Source organism: Toxotes jaculatrix, chromosome 22, assembly GCF_017976425.1.
Source record: "Toxotes jaculatrix isolate fToxJac2 chromosome 22, fToxJac2.pri, whole genome shotgun sequence".
Classification (NCBI taxonomy): Eukaryota; Metazoa; Chordata; class Actinopteri; family Toxotidae; genus Toxotes; species Toxotes jaculatrix.
This window is the reverse complement of record NC_054415.1, coordinates 15,081,600-15,099,306: the sequence shown is the minus strand read 5'-3', so window position 1 is coordinate 15,099,306 and position 17,707 is coordinate 15,081,600. Positions and strand designations below refer to the sequence as shown.

The window sequence follows — 17,707 nt, the reverse complement described above, 5'->3', positions numbered from 1 at the left end:
AGAGTTCCAGTCGAGCTCCTTTTTTATTTTTATTTTGCCAGAATAGGAGCAAAGCCAGATTCTAATTTCTCTGTAAATTGCTGTATGGAATTTGTTTTTGATTTCCAATTTTATAAAATCATTTACATTGATGTGTATTTTGTTGCCATCTCTTAAATTTATTATTTTCATTATTAGCAAATATCGATTTGTCAAATAACATTTGTTGTGAACAGTGACAAAAGATTTGAATGGCCTATATACATGTAGAATTTAGGTTTAAGTTTTAGAACAGTAATCAAACTAGTCAGTGAAATCTGACTTCAGCTATGAGCTTAACTTTTTGAAGCTTAACACAGCGTCCTTACTTACACTGACTGGAACACTAGCATCTTTTTAATCCTTTATTTTTAATTTCATTGAACATACATTCAGCGTATCTCATTAGAAACAGAGCCTTTTAGACGTGATGTGTGAACAGCAGGTGAGATGATTTCCAATCAGAATCAGCTGATTGGAAATCAGAATCAGATTTTCACTGACACGCGTTTCTCAGATGTTGTCAAAGGAGTTTGTTTTTTTTTTAACTTGACTGGTAAAGTGGAGATTTATTTAGGTTTTGTGAGTACAAGATGGTTTTTCTCCTCTGAGCTTCTCGTGTTGTTGCTGGTTGCGGAGCATTTTTTTATATTAATGCCTAAAGCTGCTTTTAGGACATGTTTCACATGAATGAGTTTCCCATTCATGTCCATGTCTCCGGCTTCCTCCTGCCTCTGTTTCTGACTCACTGCAGCACATCATTCTGGGAACATGTACAGTGTACTGTAGCTAATGTATGTCAGTGTGTGTGTGTACCTGCTGTAGGGGCCCGGGTGCACCTCGCTCCGTTTCAGCTCTGTGATGAGAGCGAGTCACTGTTAGGTGCTGCAGACTAACAGGCTCTGAGGAGAAGCTTCTGTAGCAGAGGAAATAAGTAATACGTTACCGACTCAGGCCTGTAAACTCACACCAGCTGAGTATGCAGTCAGGGGTTGGGGGTTGGAGGTGGAAACCATTCAACACACTTTTTTTTTATCATTTCTTTTTACATTTTCACATAGAAAAACACCACTGAAAACATTAGTGAGAGTGAAGTGGCGGCAGCTGCTGTAGCTCAGGTGGGAGCACAGGTCCTCCATTAATCAGCTCTGTGGTTTGATAGCATCGTATTAGGTGGAAAGCAGAGAAGAAAAGCCCTGATGTGCCACAGTTACAGGTGCTCTATCAGACACAGGCTGGGGGGTCAAGAGGTCAGGGGACACCGTGCACCACACCCTATGTTTGAAGTGATAATCCCGTCGTATGGTCAGTGGTTTAAAAGTACAGATGAACAATCTGAGTCTTGTATACTAAATATTTGCCCTGAATTCAGTTCCGAACACAGCTGCATGGTGAATACGTTGCAGTCAGCTTACAGTAAAGTTAGTAAAGCACTTCACATGTTTGGCTGCAGGGTCAGGGTTTACTTTGGAAAGCAGTCAGACAACTTCTCTTTTACAACCAGCAGCAGAGATTAACAGGGATGTGAGGAAGTGTTAAAGGTGTTTTTCTAAGAGATGTGAAATCTTACTGACGTGAAACATCCCAGTCTTTGTTTTTGTTCTACGCACACGTGCACAGACCAAATACTAACTTCCTCCCAGCGACAAAGCTCACACACTTTAGTTTATTTTTTGACTTGACCTCACATGCACTGTCCTGCTGCTCAAAGGCCACAGTAGACCGCCAAATGTGTATTAATCCGCCTCTGAAAATAGTACCAAACTGATACCTGGTTTCCTCCTGTTTGAGTAATGTTTAAATAAATCTATCCTTGTGTTTTCCTTACCCTGGATATGATCGTGCTTTAGTGTCTAGGTGTGATGTAAATATATCCACACCTCAAGCCGAGTACCAGGCCCTCCATCCAAGTATTTGTCCACCCAGCGTCCCCGGCGTCCACAGGTTTCTCCCCCCCGGTTACAGCTGTGTAGCCGAGCTTCAGAAATGTTATTCTTTCATCTTCAAAGTTCAAGGTGATTGAATTGACTTGACGCCCGCTATCACATGTGTGGCCCGCCCCCCCGTGAATGCGCCCTGACATCTCCTCACTGCTGGCTAATGAATGGCAAATTTAGCAAACCGCAGCAATCCACATCTGATCCGCAGAGCAACAAAGAAAGCCCGGGCTCCATCACTCAGGCAATCAATTGCTGCAACATCACAAAGCAATACAGTTTCTCTCTCTCTCACACACACACACACGCACACACTTGCTTCCTAAAAAGGCCACCTCCAATATATTATTTCTACTCATGTTTATCTCGGCCTGTCAGCCCAGGTTAGTGACAGGAGAAGAAAAAATGATGACTTCACGTTTAGTCCATTTTTACATTCCACTGGCTTAAAAGTAAATGATTTGGACCTTCATTATACCCCCCCCCACCGCCATCCCCCATCCTCCACCCCCTCCAACCCCTTCTCCAAGTCAATTCTACTCTGCTTAGCAGGGTGGCATGTTATTAGGCCTGGCATAATCAGGGCTAACAGAATCCTTCAGGGGTCTACAACCATGAGCGATGTGATCCCACCAGCAGAAAAAATAATAATCCCAACACAACACATGGGCAAAAAAAAAAACAACAAACAGAGGGAGGAAAAACTTATAGCTTCAGCAGTCCCTCTGTGATCAAATATGAGAGGCATTTGTGCGTGTGTGTGTGTGTGTGTGTAACCAAGCTATCCCTTCATAAAGCTGCAGCCACAAACTATAATTACAGGTATTATCTGCTAGAGCTTGATTTGTGCTTTGCTCTCTCTGAATATGGAGAAATTCAGCGAGAACATTTTTATCAACAAATGATCCCTTTGAAACCAAAGCCTCCATTGATGATACTGGTAATGGCGCGACGCCACTGTTTATGCTGATGTGTGATTTTCTCAGTACGGAGCGATAATGTTTGAAAGCCCAGAGGAGGGAGGAGAGCAGACAGACTGACACATTTAAGTTTAAAAAAATAAAAAAAAAAAACACCAAGAAAATGAAGACTGCGGCACCGAGGCCTGCTGAGTGCGAACTGCACACACACACACACACACAAAACGTGTTAGCGCTGGCTCCAAGACCGGGTTAAAAAAAAAAAAAAAGCTGTTGGGCATCAGTTAATGAAAAACTGTAAATTCCAGACATCCATTTTAAAGACAGCACGAGGAGAACACTTATTTATTTATCTATCTATTCATTCATTTTTTTTTTTTTTTTAATCCAACTTCAATTTTCCTCTACAGTGGTTTTACTAAGATTGTAAATGCAAGCAAACTCACAGAGCTGTCAACATGGCTGGATTTATTAACGGAAAGCTGGCTATCAGTGAGAGATAACCAACATGTAGAGCATGGTTCGCTGTAATAACTTACATTTTTCTCCTTCTCCAGAATCAACTTTGTAGGCCGCAGCCACCTTGTGTAACCATATATGTAAATGTAAATGAAAAATGTATCTTTTTTTCTTGATCTGACATCGGGCTTATGAAGCATTGTCAGTTTGTATGTCGGGCATCAGGCGTGAATGTGACATCAAGTCAAAGCTTTATCTCCGAGGAGCGGCAGGGAGGGAAGAGAAGAAGGCTGAGGCTGTCTGAAACTCATCTGTTCTTTTCAGAAAATCTCATTTAGATACATTCGTCCTTACGATCACATGTCATACCTTTAATACAAAAAAAAAAGTTTAGTGAGTGATTACTCACAATGCAAGTAAAATGTAATTTTCTGAGCTCAGAGGCCATGACCTGGATTCTGATTTTAAGATCGGCTCTACAGATGCATAGGTTCATCCAATACCTTGTTTGTTTAATTTTTAATTAGTTTTTTTTTCTATTATTGATTCATTCATTTTATTCTCTCAATATGAGACATTAATCTGCTCATGTCGCTTAAGATTTTCCTAATTTATCTATAACATTTTCCTCCTATTTGACCGCTGGACTGTGCAGTGTGTTTAATCACATCAAACAGCCAATGGAGCAACTGTATAAATGTAGCTAGCTAGCAGTATACACTAACTGTGTGTGTGTGTGTAGGTGTAACTTGCTTTGCCTCTGACTGATCCCCTCTCCCTTGATGATTCGGAGTCAAAAAGCACACTTTTCTTTTTTGGAAACACTTTCTATGCGTGTGGATGCGTCTTTGCCTCAGTTTGTGTTGCCCACAGCGAATTCACAACCACTCGCATCTTTGCACCCCCCCCCCCCCCACCCCAAAAACGTCCCCCCCACCCCAAAAACGTCCCCCCCACCCAACAGCTATAGGAAAAGCAGCAAAAATAGTAGTAAGCCTCAGACTGAGTAATGAAGCGGTAATTAAGTGGCAGTTCAGCGTGAATATGAGGCTAAAGACACGGCTTAGTTCTGCCCAAATAAAGTGCGGCCTCATTCGGCAGAGCAGACTGGACTCCCAGCTAGATCAGTCATTACTAAGGCAGTGATGGATGGCAAACAACCCCACAAAAAGCTGAAAGCCAGTGATTTCCACTGCAAAAAAAAAATCCTACTGGCTTGATGATAGCACTGCTCCTGGGAGATTTGCTGGAAGCTGGGTATAGTCTTTCATAGCTCTCTCTCTCTCCTCCCCGATTCTCTGCAGGCTGAAAGATTCAGGGCAGCTTCTCTTTCTCTAATGACTAGCACAGATGTTCAGCTGTTCTCCCACCTAACTGAAGGGCACAAGGACATCCTCAGCCAGGCCGCTGGTCAGAGACACCAGAGCTTAACTCTTATTCGGCTCTCGCTGCGGTGAAGTGGTCTGGCTCAGAGGAGGAGGAACTGTACTAATCTTCCTACATCTTTTAGTCAGTACTTCACATTATTGCTGACCTGAAGCATGTAGTTGATTTACAAGTTGTGTTTTTTTTTGTCTGCTTCCCCAAGGAGTAATGTTCAGATTGGATGGTCGCGGTCAGGGAGCTAGATGGACAGCTTGTCCCACTTTTATGCAGGAGACTGTTCACTTCCTGTCACCTCTAACCAAGTGTTTTATTGCCAAACCTTAACCATACCTTAACTGTATTCTATTTACCATGGTGAGCAGTCTTCTCTACCCTTAACCTCGCCCCAGTTTGCACCTCTTGTGTATTAGAATACATTCAGGTAACACAGGTAACCATTAGTCTCTCTAGTCGCGCCTCAGTTTCTGTTTTCTCTGTTTCTGAATCAAAAAACAAAGATGGCAGCCTGCCAGCTGCCTGGATAGAAAGCAGAGTCACAACTTTGGAAATGGATTGAACATCTTTTTTTTTTTTTGCTGGTGTTGTTCAGTGGACATAATATTTTGTTTTTTATCCTGATGGTAATGGTAACAGTGAGTGGTGAGCATTTTAAAGTGACCTTCTGGGTTCCTCAAAACATGGCCAGTTAATTATCTTACAGAAACCAGTGGTTACCTCTGTGACCTGAATGCTAATACCATTTTTTCATCAGTTTCCTTCACACCAGACTCCTCCTAAAGTGGACGCTTTATCCTCCTATACTGCCGTTATATTTACAACAACCATCGGAGGACGCTCAACAATACAGCGTAACCATGGGTTGTAATTAGCTGCTTGCACAGACGACCTGTGGGGTCTTTTTTTTTTTTTTTACAGTCACAGTCTCCTTAGTTACAAGCTAACCATCTTATAAACGTGAGTGAGAAACCAAGAATGAGAATCAAGGACAGCTGTAATTTAGCTGGTTCGGGGACCTGTTTAGCTCAATGCGTCCCCTTCGCTCTCCTCTCTAACTGATGTAAGGTCAACTTCAGCGGGTGTGTTGACATCAAAGATAAAGTTTCTTTCTTTCTCTCCTTTGACTGCTCTTGAATGTAGATGTTTCCCCTTTGGAAGAAGGAAGAGGAGGATTTTGTGTTTTTGAAGGATGTGGTTCTCTGAATGCCACCGTCATTACTTACTCTGTCCTTGCGCCTCGCCACGTTTTTGTCTTTGGTGTGACCGCAGCAGAACCTGCAGCTCGGTTAACGGCTGCAGGTTAAATCTGAAAAAAAAAAAAAACATGGAGTCAGTCACACGCTTTAGCTCATCCGCTTATTGAATTTCCCAGATTTAGCACATTCCCATTTATTTAAATCATAGTGTCATTTATTATGTTAAATGGCACGTATGTGCTCCAAGATTAAGTTGGTATGTGGAGTTCTTCATCTTGAACTCAAAAGATGCCTCTGAGGACAAAATGTTTTCCGAGGCCTCCAAAAGAAGCAGCCTTTAATTTATTTGAATCCCTTGTGCTCTTGAGGAGGAGGAGGGATTGGGGGGGGTGGAAATTTGCCTGGATTGCGTCGGTTCATTCAGGCGCCAGATTGAATCCTGTCTCCGCTGCTTGTTATTACAATAGAGCACTCAGCGCGCACAAAGGGCCTCTCCTGCTCGAGCTTTTAATGGGACCTCTAAGGTGGAGAATGCAGCACTCAGTTTGTCAGCCTTGCCACTTTACCTCCTTATTCCTTCATCTTTCCAGACACACACACACACTCACACACACACACAACACCGTACCTCTCCATCTCCCTCTTAAGTCTCAGCCCCATTGGCCTTCTTTGATGCTGCTAATCAGACTCTCCATCACTTTAGAGGAGATAGATGATTACCTGATTCTAATTACATACAAGGGGGAAACTTTCTTTGATGTCTTTTGTGTGCGTTCGCTCTCCGGCTTCCCATAGCTCCCACCCTGCCCCGCACACACACACACACACGTCCTGCTCTTCTACCCACCTCAGCCTTCTTTCCCCTATCCCCCTGGAGACTCCTCTGTATGAGGCTAGATATACACACAGTGGCGAAGCGGCCTCAGCGCTACAAGGTGAACTATTCCCCGGCATATGTTATTATTAATAACTGCCAGAGAGAGGGGTCACCTAAGACTACTCCTTGAAAAGAACCCCGGGCAAGGCAAGTAGGCCACAACTGGCTGTGTTGTAAAACAATACCAACACCGCCTCCCCCCCACACACCCTCCTCCCCTTTGAGGAGACATGCTGTTTAAAGCAAGAATAATGCATGGGGGAAGAGAGGGGAGAGCCGCACGGCGACATTCTTCGGACGTGAAAAATTAAGATGTCACCACCTGGTGCTTTTAAGCACACCTTTACCACGGAGCTGAAGGTATTAGAATATGAGTAGGCAGGGGCTATCATCCCCCCCCGTTCCCTCTGTCTCTTCCTCTGCACCCCTGCGTTGTCGTTAAACTTCTGATGGCAGCATTAAATTCAAACGGCTGGTGTGCGCAGAGCCACCGGGAGGAGCGGAGATGAAAACTGGGAGAAATGCTAATCACCAGTCAAATTATGGGACATATCTAGTTAGAGGAATTCAGGGCGGGTTTTATAGTCTTTTTTTTTTTTTTTTTTTGGGCCGTGCAGCACAGCAGTGTAGAATTGGTGAAAATACATTTGGTCCAGTCCAGACCCGAAGTATTTGGGCAGTTGCACACATTTTGCTCCTCAGGCTCTGTGCTCCAGTACATTTCGTTTAAAATAAAATAAGAAATACCACATCAAAGCGCTGGGTCTCGGTTTGAATCTGAGTAGATTTACATATAGAAAAAAAAAAATGTGTGTGAGATTTAACCATATTTAATATTTTTCGTTTAACGTTTAATAAATATCCTGAAGTCTTTGACACGTAGACGTGAGCGGACGCTTCGTATCTTCCCTGGTGATGCTCTCCCCTCACTGCAGCCTCCTTCAGCTCTCGGTTGTTGTTGTTTTGATATCTCTCTGATAGATTTTTGCTTCTTTTTTATAACCTCATTATTATCTTCTTCTTCTTCATGTTCACCTCTTTACCCCTCGCACTGACAGACAAGTCCACCTCAATCGAAATGGAAATGCTCAGTCACCTCTTAGCCTCGTGTGAGCACACACAGCTGCCCGAGAGGCATTTGGTTTCCAAGTGTCCAATTACTTCCAGTTTGGGCTCTATGTGTTAAAGGGGCTATGTCTAACACACAGTTCTTTAAGGACTGACCTGATCTGTGCTGAGGAACAGAACAGGGACCGATCCTCCACATGCTGCTATCGTAGTGTTTTTTCATAGCTCGATGCAGAGGCCTAAAACTACTGAATGACTTTGTCCTGTTTGTTTAGGGGATTTGAAGGGAAGCGGGATGGGTTCTGCTACAGCGATTCCTTCCCCTTCACACCGTCAGTGAGAGGAGAGGCTGATGGCTCAGGTCGTTACATGAGAGGGATGATCTCAAAGACTGAATCTGTTAACTCTTAGATCCCTGAGAAAGGTAGTTAATCCTCTGTACCTGTATTTGGCTTTTGTATTTTCTGCCACTGATGATACAGTTTGGCATGAACCTTTGTGTTTCCACATAGGATCTGACTTACAGGTACAGTTTTCTGAGACTCTGTAACTGAGCCACCAGCTGATTGGTGTAATATCTCAATAAAATACAAATCCTTATCATATGTCCACGTCACTCAAGAAATCGCCGTCCCTTTTAAACTGCACAACATTTGCTCGACAGTCACATAATGCGACATAATTCACATTCAAAGGATTTTTAAAAAAAATTCTATTTCACAGCTGACACTCATTCTAATGACATACGGTTTCATGTGGAAGGAATCCTGGGTAAGTTTGATCGCGTGTCGGGTTCCATCACAGACGTAATGAAATGAAAGGCTCTTGTCATGTTAATTCGTGGTCACGTGAATTGACACAAATTGTTCATCATATTGCCGGTGGATACGAGGTGGATCAGGCTACACACAGGCTCATCTTACCCTGCTCTCTGCTGCTGCTGCTGCTGCTGCTGGAGACTCCTCTTTTAAATCTATCACTGTATTTAAAGCTCATTTTATTTCTATCAGTAAAAACTGTGTTATTGTCACTAAGTTAAATACTGTAATCGGGGAACACGGTGTTATTAAGTCCAACTGTGTCACGACACACAAGCCGTCAGAGCAGTCCCCCTCGGGTTAGCCAAACTGTCTGCTGTTAAAAAAAAAAAACACCCACTTCCTGCCTCAACCTTGACCTGCTGTACCTGCTGTGGTGGTGGCGGCTGTGCTCACAGCTTTCCTGTGAAATGAGAAATTATTAGTGACATTTCAGGTGTGCTCACTTTCAGTGTGACCTCCAGTGAAGTGGTTTTAGAAACTGCTGGTTTGTTTCCAACCCCCGTCTGATCGCCTGACTCGCGTTTCTTGACCCATCAGCACAACGTTGCTCGCCATCGCTACCTGTAGAAACGGGCAGAAATAGTCTTTATTACTTATTATTATTATTATTTTTTTTTTTTATTGTTGACAACAGGCTAATGAGCCACTATTTCTCAAAATAAGTCAGTGTTGCCATGGAGCCCTCTAACAGTAATTACAGTATAGGTCGTGTTTAGCCGTACACGTGAACAACACAACCCAAACCTGACCGTATTTCTATCTCTATCTGTTGAGATCCAATGAGTGTGTTGCCTTGTGTATGGCCCTGAGGGCCAGCTGATATACATCCTCAGCTCTGTGTTTCATCAGTGGGCTTATCTAATGCGGTGTCCCAAACATATACACCAGGGTAATGAAAAATTCATTGTGTCAGTTACTTTGTACAATTGAACACATCCATCATCTCCTGATACTTTTGTAATATTGTAAATCATGTGACCGTCCCAGTCACGAACCCCCCTCACCCACCCACCCCCGCTTTGCCTTCTGACCAGGCAGACCTCTTTGTAATGAATATTGACTCGTATGGCGTTAAATTCATTCAAGCAAATCAAGCCTTTTAAATGTCTTGAGCCCACTGTGCCCTACTCTGGTCACGGGCACCAGAGTGTCAGCATTAAATTTCTTTCAAGGTTTTCATTTAATTTTCAAACAGTGTAGAACCTGATGTTGGGAACTCCATTACCTGCTGACTGGACTCAGGCTAAATTTAACTTCCCTCCACAGTGATAGCTCATGTGGATTTCTCTCTTCATTCCCAACTATTTGATATCCTCTCTCCTTCCAGATTAACCTTTATGGCCCTAATAAATGGTCTATATTGACATCAAAGGGATGGGAAGATGGCGCTGTGCCTTATGGGGACAGGGAACACGGGGGCCTACTGAAAGAGCCTGAGTCTAGCACCCCCTTCTCACCTAACAGTAATCGCGGCTGTCCACTTCGAAATTATGCTCTTCTTTGTCTTTTTAATTAAACTCCAGCGCAGTTTGGAGGCTATTTGACCTTTGCTGGCCTCCCCTCTTCACAGGGAGTGCCGCAGGTCATTTCCATGCATATATTAATGGCCCTTTTCCTCTTAGGCAATGATCCTTAAGGCTTTACAGATTAAGGAGAGGTTTTGGTCTCGAGTATTACCCCCTCTTTTTAATCTGTTATGTGGGAAGTTCTTTGATAGAGAAAAAGCAAAAAAAAAATAAAAATTTGGAGGCTTTCGTGAAAACGGTTGAGGGAGAATGTATTTGAAGTGACTGTGTTTTCCTTCACTTTTTGGTAATTTCATGTTGATGCTCTGTATCTGATTGTTTCAGTGTCATACAAGGTGCAGTGTGTGATGCTTATATTAAGTAAAACATTTAAATCCATTCGGAGATGCCACCATTTTTCCTGGGGGAAGCGCTGCCGTAGGCAGGATTTTCAGATTTGAAGTTGTGAATCCAAATCCCCCCCCCCCCCCCCCCCCCTTCCAGTGCCACTTGAAGATATTTTTTAACACCCACCCAAAAAAAAACTTTAATGGATAAACTTGTTTTTTTCTTCAGACCTTAATCAGTGTATGACATGCATATAAAGAAGTTGTATTGGTGCAGAAAAAGTGTCAGTACAGAAAATAAGGAGTAACAAATAGAAATGTGTAAAAGCATCACACGTTAAACTGCAAAGACTCACAACAATATATGCAAGCAAGTTTAGAGAGGGAGTACATTTGTGCAGAGATAGCAGGGACGTAGAGAGATTAGTGCAGTTCAATCAGTGCTTTGGATAAAATGTACAGAGGGCAAATATTCATAGTGTGCCAAAAAAAAAAAAAAAGTATTTGCATGCAATGTGCCGGGTACAGGAAATGGAAATCAAGGAATGGATTTAAATGTTCCGTTTCTATAAATCTAATCGCTTAAAAGCTGTTTTAAAGCTTTCACGCTCACCAAAATCCAAGTCACAACACTGAGGGGGGGACATGACCTTAGTGTCCTCAGTGGCAGCTACAGTCCTGGTGTGAGGACAGATTCACATTTGCCCAAAATATATCCTGACATACTTGGTACCTTTTGAAAGATACAGATGATCTTGACTCTACACTACATATGTGTCCATTCAGTGCTGGTTGTATCACAGCTGAACTCCGCAGCAGCGTGTTGTGATTTGTTGTCATCTTTAACATTGTGTGCGGGTAAAGGGCTTTTCTCTGCGGTTACTGCCTCTGCAGCGCGGGGCCCCATGCCTCGCCTGGAACACACACACACACCGCTGGCTGCAGCGCCGCCACATATTTGGCTGCCACCTCTCCTCTGCAGGCATGTGAGCGCGTGATAACAGCCCTGTTGTTTGACACACAGTGATACGCGGCACCTCCTCCCCCCTCCTCGGCCCCCACAGGCTTTGGCACACGGTGGTTTTGTTTTGTTTCGGGGGGCTGTGTGTGTTTGGGAATCATCCACAGTTTTCAGCCTGTATACAATCGCGCCGCTCGTAGTGGGTTCAAAAAAAAAGAAAATAAATAAATAAATAAATTCTCCTCACCTCTGGAAAGTGGAGCGCGGTGGAACCTTTCTGATGCCCGGGAGGGGGAAGACAACGCTCTTTCCCCCGCCGTGAACCTGCACCGCTCTCTCTCTCCTTTTAACCGTTGATGCTAAATAGCTCCAAGTGACAAAAGCAGGTGTGTTCCGGCAGGCGGGATCCATGCATGATTAATGTGGCCCGCCGGAGCAGATGAAGACAGACAAGGGTCTGGCTTCAAGCCCCGCCAATGAGAGGACAGCGAGAGAAGATGAGGCAGAGGAGGGAGAGATACAGAAAGAGCACCTGTTAGTTAAACACTCCCCCTCTAGTGTGACCTTTAACCTCTCCGTGTGTGTATGTGTGTCTCTGTGCAAACAGTAGTTACCAGCTCAGTGGAGATCCAATCAGATGTAGCTGTAGGGCTGAGAGCAGCTCAGAGACCAGGGCTCTGATCTGGGATCAGCCGAGGCCGATGAGGCTCAGGCCGACGAGAGAGGCTGCTGCTGTAGATTCACAGAACCAGTGACTGTGACCTGAGAGCTCCGTCTCTCTCTCTTTCTCTTTCTCTCTCTCTCTCTCTCTCTCTCTCTCTCTCCATCCTCTCTGCTCAGGGCTCAGCCTCCACACACTCACTCGGAACGTCTGCAGCGGTAGCTGTGGGCTGGAGTCTCGGCAGGACCTGGATTAGTTTGAACCCAGAGACAGAAGAGAGAGCGAATGTTAGTTTGCAGCAGTGAGTCCAGTCCAAATAGGAAAACTGTTCAGGACCTATAGTGTCTGATAATATAATAATATAAAAAAAATCAGAGACTGTGTTCTTCTTGGTAAACATGTGTCCTAAGATCTCCTCTACAGACTTTTCCACTAGACCCAGTTGCACATTAAATTTTTTGCCCAAACACTGTCGCCCCGCAACCTGCCCATGTCAGAGGTGGTGTCTCACATTAAGAAGGTCAACTCATATCATTAATGGAAGTGTGGGAGATGGAGTCAGGCTCTATTATGGAAGCATGAAAGCAGCACGTCTGCATGTGTTACACTGAATCTGAGCTGCAGTCAGTCAGCTCAGCTGACAGGTGGTGGTGGTGGTAGTGTGTGTGTGTGGACATGGTGGTGTGGATGTGGTGGGCTTCAGCCAGGCCTTCTGTGCCACCCCTGGTTAATGAGGCCTTTATGGAGATGAAGTGTGTGTGTGGGGGGGGGGGGGGGGGGGGGTTGCAGGAGAGCAGGATGTGGAGACGAGAGCCAGTGAGGGAGACGGGAGCTGGCTGTGCAGCTGTTAGAACAGTGAGGGGTGGAGAGGGGCAGGGGCAGGGCTGTGGAAAACAGGATTTCAAAATGCTGATTGGTTGGTGTCAGCCCCACTTACAGGCGTTATTTGGATGGTATAGGCAGAGCTGTGAGGCCTGCGCTGAACCCCTCAGCGACTTCTCAATTAGTGGGCGGCCTAGCGGAACTGCCAGACACTATTGTGTGCCCCAACAACCCCCCCCCCCCACCCACCCACACCCCCACAATCCAGCCCTGATCCAGCCGCTGCTTCACAGGCTGCATAGCAGCCAGATCTCTCTACTGATCAGCACTGGTTAAGTTATTCAAGTCACTGAAAAGCACTTTTCAGACTCTTGTTTTCATAGCGCAAAAGCTTTGTGAACATAATATGATGGTTTTGATGTTGTACTCTCCTTCCTGATAACCACAGTGCTCAGAATGGAGGTATTTGATGCTTTGTGATGGGTCAAACCTGAATCTCTGCGATAACGCGCGCCACAATGAGGAAGGAAAGAGCCCCAGCTTGTGTAACCAAGCTGAGCCAGTCGTAGCCGCCGCGCTATGCCTGTGTAAAATGAGATGTAAATGCGGCAATTTTAACAGCCTGATTTATTCATGGAGAAGCCAAAAAGAAAGAGAAGAATGCTAATTCTACACACGGCTTTGCCCTTGGCCGGGGCACATCGACAAACAAGTCACTCAGCAAAGGAATTAACAACTTCATTAAGTTACCTGACAGCGCTGGCACATCCAGCCCTGCATCACTTTGTCTGTACTGGCTGATGCAAGAGCTTTCTACGGCTGCAGAAGGTGCCAGAAATACTTTTTTTTCCCCAGATTTAACATAACTCAACAACAGTGTTGGTTTAAACTGCTTTGAAGGCATCATCTCAGGATGTTTATCCAAGCCAGGACCCTGACAGTTGCAAGAAATCCATACAAAGGCTCATTATTGAGAAGACACCCAATCTATAATTGGTTTTGGGGGTATAAAAGAATCAATGTGTTGCAGAGGTCATGTCTGCGTCTGGTATATTTGATGCGTATCTGAGCGCACGGCGGTGAGAGACTGGAGAACACAGCAGCGACTGCAGAGGGGCCCTCTCCCGCATTGATTGCACCTCGCACCCGTTTTCCATATATGCCTTTTTTTTTTTAATCTGTGAAATACTAAAAAGAGGCAATCAAAGCCGCGCTGTCAAAGCAGTGTCCAGGTGATTTCTCAGCCACCTTACACTGCGTTAAGGAAGTCGGATCAATGGGTGGGGGGAGAGAGCTGGGGCAGGGCCTTCTGCTGCACACAGGCAAGAGGCGCTGGGCTGCAGGAATCATCCTGCCAGCTGTCTTCACAACATGTCACACAGGCCCGAAATAACAGCTCGGATTCATTTTCTCTATATTCATCACCACTGATGATGTGATCAGATTTTGTAGCACTGATATAAAATAATTACATGGAAAGTTTATTCTTGACATCGAGCAGAGTAAACTCTTCACTGCTGAACACTTGAAAAGTAGATTGAAGGCCCAGAGCGAAAAGTCCGATGAGTGAAGAAATACTGACACACACTGGTATCAGCCTTTAATATCTGTGCTGCACTTGTTTTAACTTTCACATTCACACAGACCACATTTGTCCTTGCGGTCTGACAGGACAAGTGGTTTTAATGAGGGTTTAAGTCCTGCTTTCTCTTGCTCATGATATAGCGGCTCTCCTCTGGCTACTCCTAACACAAACAGTTAAAAGTTGCCGCACATCAGTGCTATAGAAAGCTTCTCCGGCTTTAATGGTTTTCCATATTTGGGCTAGGCCAGACCTTTGTAGGCTCTCATTAATTTAATTGGCCGCACTCAGTCCATTCATTATCAAGATCTTTTTTTATTCTACGTCTTGCCTGGTTTCATTTTCACACACATCTTTTTGCCTCACCACCACACTACATTCCAGTAAATGTAGGTGTTCCTGTCCACGGTGCCTCACCGCGCATGCCGAAATGCAACAGGAATGCTGAATATTTAAATTTTCTTTTCCCTCCGCTCCTTGATTTAGCCATAAAATTTCTCTAAACGATGTCCTGCCGCCCTAATCCAGAATCCAGATAAGAGGGGAGGGAGAGGATTTCATAAAAATGCAGCCATGCTCAGACATCAACTTCAGTTATTGCTATGCACAACACAGCAACAGACCTTAGCACTTTGTGGATCATCGGATTGGTGGAGGTTTTTGGGACAGTAAACAGGGACATCTGCCACCTTCGCTGCCATCAGACCCTCATTCTGCTCTGCCTCAGCCTCGTGATGGTTATTGATCGCAGGCCGACTGCCCTGAAAAACATCATAACATCAGTTTCATCGTGTTAATTTCGATGTTGATTTAATTGTTTTACAAATGCAGGAAATATTCAGTTCAATACAGACTATGCCAGAAATTTCTACCTGTTTAAAACCCACATTAAGTTCCTCTTAATACAGAAACATTTCACTGCAGGTATTCTTGAGAATATTAAGATATATCAGCCTAGTTTCCAGCCGTTTCCTTGAATGACAGAAAAAGCCGCAGCATTTATCAAAGAAAAACTGTCGGGAGAGAGTGTTGACCTTTTTTTGATGGCAGACAGTTCAGGTATTTCCTCTGATATGTAGCAGAGAGCATAATAAGAGAATGGAATGATTATGAAAAGATTGTGCTGCTGACAGCTTGTGACAGTCGGCTTGGAGGCAGCGGTGGGAATATTTATAATGTTCCCATCCATGTCAGTGTTTCAACAACGTGTCAGTCAAATCAGATTTCACCTGATGGGGCCATGTGTCACGCCAGCATCTTCCAGATGCTGATTTGGAAGCGATGAACCAACAACAGGAAGTTGCTGTGCATGTTTTGTTTTTTTTTTTGTGCATGTTCTGTCACTAAAGTGGAATAAGTCTAATGTTTGTGAACACATCACTCATTTGGAAATTCTCTGTCATTTTTTTTTCTGTCTCTCTTAAAGGTTCAAATGGCAGAAAATATAATAGAAAGAAATGTGTGTATGGTGTGTGTGTGTGTGTGTGTGTGTGTACCTCGGCAGCTTCCACCTCAGTTTGCAGTTTAATGAGATGGCACATAGATGTTAAAAGCTCTGAAAGCACACTATAATTGTTATGTTGTGCTTGGGAAAGCTTGGCTGCCATTAACCTCCCAACACCACAATTCTCTTCACACATCTAGCAATTACCTCACCAATAACGCCAGAGCTCGAAAATGCGTGTGTTCTGAAGTTCTGTAATTAAATTGGGCTTTTCACATGTAATCCGAAAATGCTAAGGGGTCAAACTGGGTGCCGGTAATCACGAGTGATTGAGTCTGAAGGAGGGTCACGCATACTGGAGGGTCTGTTTCCATCCAGCACTTAATTGTCCTGATGAGAGGGGTCACATTTCCTTAAGAAGAGGTTAAGAGTGGGGTGCCTTTGTTTTGTTTCCCGAAAGCACAGAAAGAATGCCATTTGATGGCAAAAAATGATAGGCCTCCGTTAGCAACATCATTTAGCCTGCATTTGAAGTGCAACCTTTATGATTTGGGGAGAAAGCTATTAAACCAAAGCTCAGCAGTCTTTTGTCATTTCCAATATCTAAGTAAAGCAGCTCCCCCATTAACTAATAACTAAAAACCCCTTCAAGGTGATGAACTTGACTAACTAATCCCAAAACCTACGCCAGTCTCTGTACGTTGGGTTAAACAGTAATCAAGAGTTTTACTGTGACTTTTCCTGAAATCTCACACTCTAAAAATCTAATTAGTATCAAGCTGCTGGTGTCTGTAATTAAATATTCAGAGTTATTCAGGGTGATAGTCAGGTGCCCACGTGAACACGAACTGTTTTTAGGTCATTATACCCGGTCGGCCTATTAGAAAGCTAGGCTATTGTTATCTTTGCTAATAGCAAAACGGAAAACAACTGAGCCTTCGCTGCTTTGTAAAATGTGAAAGTACCTTAGAGCTTAAATGAGCGATGTCACTGTCAGTTTGCATCATAGTTTAAAATGAAGCTTTGTGGGTTGTGTCTTGATTCTAAAACACATACTTAGTCCATCTCTATAGGAATCAGCAACATTTTCTGCACTGACAGATCTCTACCTCTGTCCCTCTCTCTCTGTCCTGGAACAACAAAGCCACCATTTTGTCTCTGTGCGGGACACAACACTTTCATTTTCTCTAAAATGCTTCAGTTCAGTCGCCTGGACACATTATTTTTTTGGACCGTCCCCTCCAGTTGAGATTAGCTAAATTAGCTGTGAAGAGCAGTGACTTGTGGGACTGTGCATGTTTGGTGCAGATAATTGCAGGGCTAGTGTGCTACAGCCTGGCACCCGGTTTGGGATTGCAGGTGGGTTGGCGCGGGGAAGTGCCTATCGAACTGCACATCTGGCCCCTGTGGTGGTCAAAATCTTTCATTACACCCTTTCCAAAATGGACCCAAACACAGCACTGCCAAACAAACTGTGCTGAAAGCCGTTTCCTGGTTACTTTGTTTGGAGTACACTTTTCTTTTTTTAAAGAGTTCTTTCTCATTGAAGGACAGAAAAACTTTACCAGACCAGTACATTTTGATCACAAATGATGTGATGCTTAAAGGGGGGGGTTAAAGGTTAAAGATAAGGGATAATCTCTTAATAGGTTAGGACATAATTTTAATAAAAAATTACATTTCCAAAGATTTGTCAAAGCACTCAC

The 17,707-nt window shown here is 44.0% G+C and overlaps 1 protein-coding gene and 1 long non-coding RNA gene across 7 annotated transcripts in view; one reads left to right on the top strand and one right to left on the bottom strand.

Moving 5' to 3' along the window:
- The window catches only part of LOC121175965, a 61,454-nt gene that overhangs the window by 12,143 nt on the left and 31,604 nt on the right, over window positions 1-17,707 (bottom strand). For 5 of the 6 annotated variants that reach the window (XR_005892845.1, XR_005892840.1, XR_005892841.1 and 2 more), the window contains 6 exons: window positions 15,181-15,318; window positions 12,107-12,400; window positions 11,740-11,953; window positions 9,123-9,240; window positions 5,941-6,023; window positions 835-934 (listed from right to left, as the gene is read on the bottom strand). This is a non-coding gene — a long non-coding RNA (uncharacterized LOC121175965). The remainder of the gene's footprint in view (window positions 1-834; window positions 935-5,940; window positions 6,024-9,122; window positions 9,241-11,739; window positions 11,954-12,106; window positions 12,401-15,180; window positions 15,319-17,707) is intronic. The other variant, XR_005892842.1, reaches the window with a different exon arrangement.
- lmo3 (LIM domain only 3) overlaps window positions 1-17,707 on the top strand; it is a 35,050-nt gene that overhangs the window by 4,016 nt on the left and 13,327 nt on the right. The window lies entirely within an intron of this gene.